The sequence below is a fragment of the Tupaia chinensis genome, unplaced genomic scaffold, assembly GCF_000334495.1.
Source record: "Tupaia chinensis unplaced genomic scaffold, TupChi_1.0 Scaffold000597_1, whole genome shotgun sequence".
Taxonomy (NCBI): domain Eukaryota; kingdom Metazoa; phylum Chordata; class Mammalia; order Scandentia; family Tupaiidae; genus Tupaia; species Tupaia belangeri.
In genome coordinates this window covers 4,528,183-4,534,447 of record NW_006160114.1, presented here as the reverse complement: position 1 = coordinate 4,534,447, position 6,265 = coordinate 4,528,183, and the positions used below count along the sequence as shown (strand labels likewise).

Below are 6,265 nucleotides of genomic sequence, written 5' to 3'. Positions count from 1 at the left end.
CCGCCGGCGCGCCCACCCCCGCTCCCCCGCGGCCCTGCTAGCAATAATTACCTGAGAGCGGCGCCTCCCTCGGGTCTGCCACGGGAGGGGGGGCGCAAAGGGCAACGGGTGCCCCGGGAGGGGCGCGACAGCGGGCTGGGTGCGGCAGGCGCCGCTCGCGGACGTCGGGGAAACGGCACCTGTTCCTTCCTCCCTGGCTGGGGCTGCACTGGGTGCTCTGGCGACGCTCGGGTCTCCTGCGGGTTGCCGCCTCTTTACCGCCCGCCGCCCTCGGGCAGAAGCCGAGAGCAGGGACTGAAGGCGCCCACCAATTTACTCCGAGTTGGGCGCGGGACCCCTTCCTGAGCCCGCCCTTCGGGAAGCACCTGCTTTCTCTTTTATCCACCTGAAGGCGAGGGAAGCTTCAGTTCGACCTCACTGGAGCAGATTAGAGATTGGCTGAGCCCGCAGAGGGACAACCAGGTAGGCAGGGTTCAGAGGGAACTGTGCTGAGAGGACTCCTGGCTGATTTCAGGTAAGATGCTCCCTAGGGAGGGATGGGCCAGTTTAGGAAGCCTTCGAGGGAGACAAGGTAGATCTTCCGGGTGCCTTAGGACTTTGATTTATCACTTTTTTAAACTATTATAAAAATTGAATTCAATTCCCTGGTGAACTTCAAATCAGTTTTTGACTGTTCTAAAAACAAATTCATTAAAAATTAAAAAAAAAAACACACAAGAAACTCCAAAAACCGAAGTTTTGAATAAATCTCATTCACCTTTGTTATCCTTTCGCATCTTTTCATGAATAACCACGTGGTTTAGCATTTAGCACTGATTAGCAAGTTACTTCTGTGCAAGGCTGTACACAACTGTGCTAACGCCACAGGTCCCTGGGTCCTACATTTGCCCCCTGTGCTGTGGAGGGAAAGGGGAAGGGGAATTTGGCCCAAAAAACCATCCCAAATCCCTATGACAAAATAGAGCTAGTCATGGCGGTTTTTCCAGTTGCCCAAGAGCCCCTTTGACAGAAGTTGTGAGTCTCACGTCTATTTTTATGTATGCATATATGGTTTGTGACTAACTGATGTGCTTTTGGTGAGGAGGAGGATGACTGCACTTCACCTTTGTGATTTTGGACAGAACAATCTCTCCAAGGCTAAGTTTCCTCATTGATAAAATGGGAGTGCCTGTCTGCCCTGCTGCCTCAGACACTTGTGAAGCTCAAATGACAAACTGCACTAAGGTGACTCAAAAGATGGAAAGCCCTGGGGCAGGTAGGTGGTGTGGTGGTTAAGGGTGCTAGACTCTCACATTGGCGATTCCACTTCAAGTCCTACCTGGTGGCTCTCGCTCTCGCTCTCGCCCTCTCTCTTTCTCTTTCTCTCCCCTCCCTCCCTCTCTGGTCAAATTTAAATAAATTAATTAAATCAAAAATAAAATTATAAAATAGAGAAAAAGCCTTAACAAATGAAAGATCTTGCTATCTTTGTCTCCCTTTATCTTCAGTAATACTACCTCAGTCCCACCACACCCACACATGTGTTAAATGACTAAAATCCTGACACAGGTGTCTCTGTTCTCCTTCAGTGCTCTTCCTACACTGTTACATACAAACTTTAAGTCAATGAGGTTTAAAATGTTGCAAATGAAGATACTTTTATTAATTTCCTTGAAATGTATGCAAAACAAATTCGTTCCAATATTTTATTAAATATTATCGACTCCAGCTAGCATATATTATCATAATTAGTAAGATTAAGTCATCAGACTGGAACAAAGACTTATTGCTATTCTGTTAAATGTGGCATTTACGTTTTCCAACAAACTAGAAATAATGATACTTCAGCAATTTAAAAAATTACACATGACTTCACAGTCATATTCTGTCTAGCTGCATGAAGAAGCTTCTACATCTGCAGTATCACATCTCCCTTCTAGGACTAAAGATTAGAGTATGTGCAGAGTGCTAACTTGTTAAGTTTCAGTCCAGAATGCTTCATGGCTCTTATAGAAATAACTAAGGCTAAATATTTCTTTATTGCTGCATGGTTTATTTGCTTAGGGCAGATTGTTATCTGTTTATTCTTTTTTTCTTTGAAAATTATTTTATTTAACTTTATTTATTTATTTATTTTAATTTAACCAAAGAGGGTGAGAGACAGAGAGAGAGAGAGTGAGAAAACAAGCTGTCAGGTCTGGGACTTGAACCATGGTTGGCCATGTAGGAATCCAGTGCTCTTAACCACCACACCACCTGCTGGTCCCTGTTTATTCTTATTTAACCAACAGATTTTTACAAGTTTTTTGTTTTTAGTTTTCATGGTGGTTTGGGGATTTTTGTTTTGTTTTGTTTTTCACCAGTGATTTAGGGACTTAAAAGCAAGATCAAGCGCTTCAACTTGAAATTCATCAATCTGTGAGGGGACATAAGACACATGTATCAGGACCAGCAGTTGGCGTAATGGCTGTGTTGCTGGACTCCCATGCAATCAACCATGGTTCAAACCCCAGACCTGGTGGCTTAAATTCACACCGGGCACGTGTGTGTTTGTGCCCAAGATCCCGAGAGGAGAATGGAGGAGAAGGGATTGCCGCGTGACCTCCCTCCTAGGGAGTGATTTCTCGCTTTCTGTCTCTCTGTCTCTCTCTCTCTGTCTTTCTGGTGAGCGCATGTGCCCTATAGCAAAAACCTCTCAAAAAAGAAAAAAAACAAAAAAACACACATATCTTCAAAGGTGAAATGGAAGCTCAGCATTTTCAGATATATTTCCAGATGATAGTTACCTAAATCTAACAATAAAATTGTGTGAAAATTTAACTTTACTTCTGGAACTTTCTCTTTTTCAAGGTTCTTTAAACCTTTTTTAACTTCATTCATTTCTTCCTTCCATGAGTGAAAGAGAGACAACACTGCCAACATCTTCAGACTGTCATCCATTCTAGCCTCAGCTAGTCCTAGATGATGGGCAGCCATGTTTCTGGAATACTCAGGGGAGTCTCTGGACACCATTCCAGAGCCTTCCAATGGGTCAGCCTTGCAGAGCATCATGTTTTACTACTGTGCCACAGCCTAGTCCCTATTCATGTTTATTAAATTCTGGATTCCTAGAGGTGTGAATAATCACAACTGCGGCTCCTCATTTCATTTTATGTTTGTTTTTCTTTTTCACAGCCACCTTCAAACATCTGCAACATAGATTGGAAATATTTTGTTATCCCACCAAAAAGAGATTGATTACCTGTGTCCTTTGAATAGGAAGGTGAAGTTACTGATGGCTACTTTTAAAAACATTATTCTTTTTTTTTCTTTCATTAGTGAGAGACACAGCGAGAGAAAGACAAGCTTGTTCAACTGAGTCTTCATGCCACAATCCACCCTTCACTACTCCAGTCCTATATCATGGGCACAAAAGTACCCAGCATGTTCAAGGTTTCCAGACATGAACCCAGAATCTTCCAATGTGAGTCAGCCTTGAAGAGCATTGAGTGACTGCTATGCCACCAAACAACCCCTCAGAAAGGGCCATTTTAAGTTAACTGACTTTTGTTGTGAATGATTTCAGCAGCTTAAACGGTCCAGAATCTGATCATCTTTTCTTCCATTGTTCACATTCCTTCACCCAGTCCCTTTTCACCTGCTCTTTGTATGTGCTTCTGAGACCACGTCCCCTCTACCACTAGGGGGACAGAAGGAAGTTTACTGATTCACCTGGGCCCAAAGACAATACCAAGCACAGGAGCTCTGAGTTCACCAGCCACAAACAGACAACCTCTGTGGAAGGTTATATCAACAACAATTTCATTGAGAAATAACTGAGCCAGAACAGTGAGGTGCTTGGAGACTTCAAAACACAGACAACAACCCCTGCCCTCAAAGACAATTGTAGATAAAGGATTAAAGAAAATAATTGATAAGAAATAAATTGTTTATTATATTGAGCATTAATAAATGACACATAAAAAAAACTGTTAGAGAAATTCAGAGGAAAGAAAAATTACCCTATTTTGAGGTGGTTGGAAAAATTTTACAGAAAAGATATAACAACATCTGGAGTTTAAAGAGTAAAATTTGCCAAGAGACCTGGAGGAAAGGAATGAAGAGAAGCAAAACATTGAAAAACAAAAACACCTGTTCACTGCATGCATGTGGGGAAAAAAATAAAAGTTTATTTATACAAGGAAATAGTGGAGTAAAAATGTAATTTAGTAACAAATTGTAAAAAGTCTTTAATAGGTTTAATCATTCTGTCAAGTCAGAACCTCTAACTTCTTTTACTCATTAAACAAAGATTTGTTTTGTGGCCAACGCTACTCTAGGTATTAGGCATATAACAATTAACAAAATAGACAAATAATCCTTGCCTTTCTCTTTTTTGTAACTATTTAAATTAATTTTTTATTTGACAGAAATTGTATATACTTATCCTGTATAGTGTGTTGTTTTGAAATATGTATACATTGCAGAATGGCTAGATTGAGCTATTTAGTGCATGCATCACGTCACATACTTACTTTTCCTGGTGAATCCAAAATCTATTTCAGCAATATTCAAGAATGTAATACATGCTGGGGGCCAGCAGGAGGTGTGGTGGTTAAGGCACTGGATTCCCACATGACCAGCCTTGGTTCAAGTCCCAGACCTGGCAGCCCGCTTTCCCTCCCTCTCTCTCTCTCTCTCTATCTCTCTATCTCTCTCTCTCTCTCTCTCGTGAGCACATGCTCTATTACAAATTAAAAATAATAATAAAATTAAATAATGCTTTTTTTTTTTGGAGAGGATTTTGCTATAGGGCACGTGCGCTCACAAGACAGAGAGAGACAGAGAGACAGAAAGCAAGAAATCACCCCTCGGGGGGATGACCACGCCACAATCCCTTCTCCTCCATTCTCCTCCTGGGATCTTGGGCACGCACGCACACGCACACGCACCCGGCGTGAGTTTCAAGCCACCGGGTCTGGGACGCGAACCGCAGTCGACTACATGGGAGTCCAGCGACATAGCCATTATGCTAACTGCTGGTTCCCCCAAATAATGCTTTCTAAAAAGAATGTAATATGTTGTTATTAACTATGGTTACCATGTTGTACAATAATCAATTAACTTTATTCCTCCTGTCTAAATGAAATTTTTTATCCTTTAACCAACATTTTCCAACCACTTCCCAACCCCTGAGTCCTTGGAAACCACCATTTTACTCTACTGATGTGAGTTCAACATTTTTAGATGAGATATGTGCAGTATTTGTCTTTCCATGCCTGGCTTATGTCACTTAACTTATATCCACCAGGTTTGTCCACAATGTTGCAGATAACAGATTGAATAATATTCCATTATATCTCTTTACCACGTTTTTGTCTATGCATTTATTCACCAATGGACACATAGGTTGATTCTGTATCTTCACTACTATGAATAAAGCTAAGATGAACACAAGAATATTCTTCAATATACTCATTTCATTTCCTTTGGGTATATACCCACTTGTGGGATTGCTAGATCGTATTGTAGTTACACTTTTATTTTTTTGAGACCCTCCATACTGTTCCATAATGGCTGTCCTAATTTACATTCCCACTGTCTTAATCCAGTTTGTGCTATCATAGCAGAATATGACAGTCTGGGTAATTTGTAAAGAACAGAGATTTATTTCTTATAATTCTGGATACTGGGAAGTCCAAGAGCAAGGTGCCAACAAGTCCATTATTTGGTAGACTCTGTTCTCTCATTCCAAGAGCATATCTTAAACACCACATTTTCCAAAGGGAGGAATACTGTCCTTACAGAAGGTGGAAAAGCAAAAGGCTCCTATCAAGCCTTTTTATAAAGGTGCCTAATTCTAGAGGGAGGAGCTCTCATAACCTCAGAGGCCCCACCTGTTATTACTATCACATTGGCCGTTAATTTTCGAAACAGGAATTCAAACCATAACACACACCAACAGTGTGTGAGTGTTTCTTTTTTTCCATATCCTATCAACACTTAACTTTTGTCTTTGTGGTAATAACCATTCAAGTGTGTGCTGGCATCTCATTGTGGTTTAGATTTTCATTTCCCTGAGTAACAGTGATATTGAGCATTGGCCATCCATATGTCTTCTTTTGAGAAATGTCTATTCAGATCCTTTGCCCAAATCAAGTTATTTGCTTTATTGCTGAGTTGTTTGTGTTCCTTGTGTATTTTGGATATTCACTCGTTATTAGATGTGTGGTTTGAAAATACTGGGTTGTTGGAAAAGTCATAGAATATTTTTCTGTTTTTCTATGCAAAATTGCATCATGATTTT

General features: G+C 41.0%; 1 long non-coding RNA gene across 4 annotated transcripts; it reads left to right on the top strand.

Annotated features, from left to right (window-relative positions):
* The first annotated feature begins 79 nt into the window (after positions 1–79).
* LOC102496623 (uncharacterized) lies at positions 80–4,597 on the top strand. 4 transcript variants are annotated; one of them, XR_335992.3, is made up of 3 exons: positions 80–462; positions 1,122–1,255; positions 3,298–4,597. It is a non-coding gene; the product is annotated as an uncharacterized LOC102496623 (long non-coding RNA). The 4 variants fall into 4 exon arrangements; XR_335990.2 differs by having other exon boundaries at positions 1,085–1,255; XR_335991.3 differs by having other exon boundaries at positions 80–514.
* Positions 4,598–6,265: the final 1,668 nt, after the last annotated feature.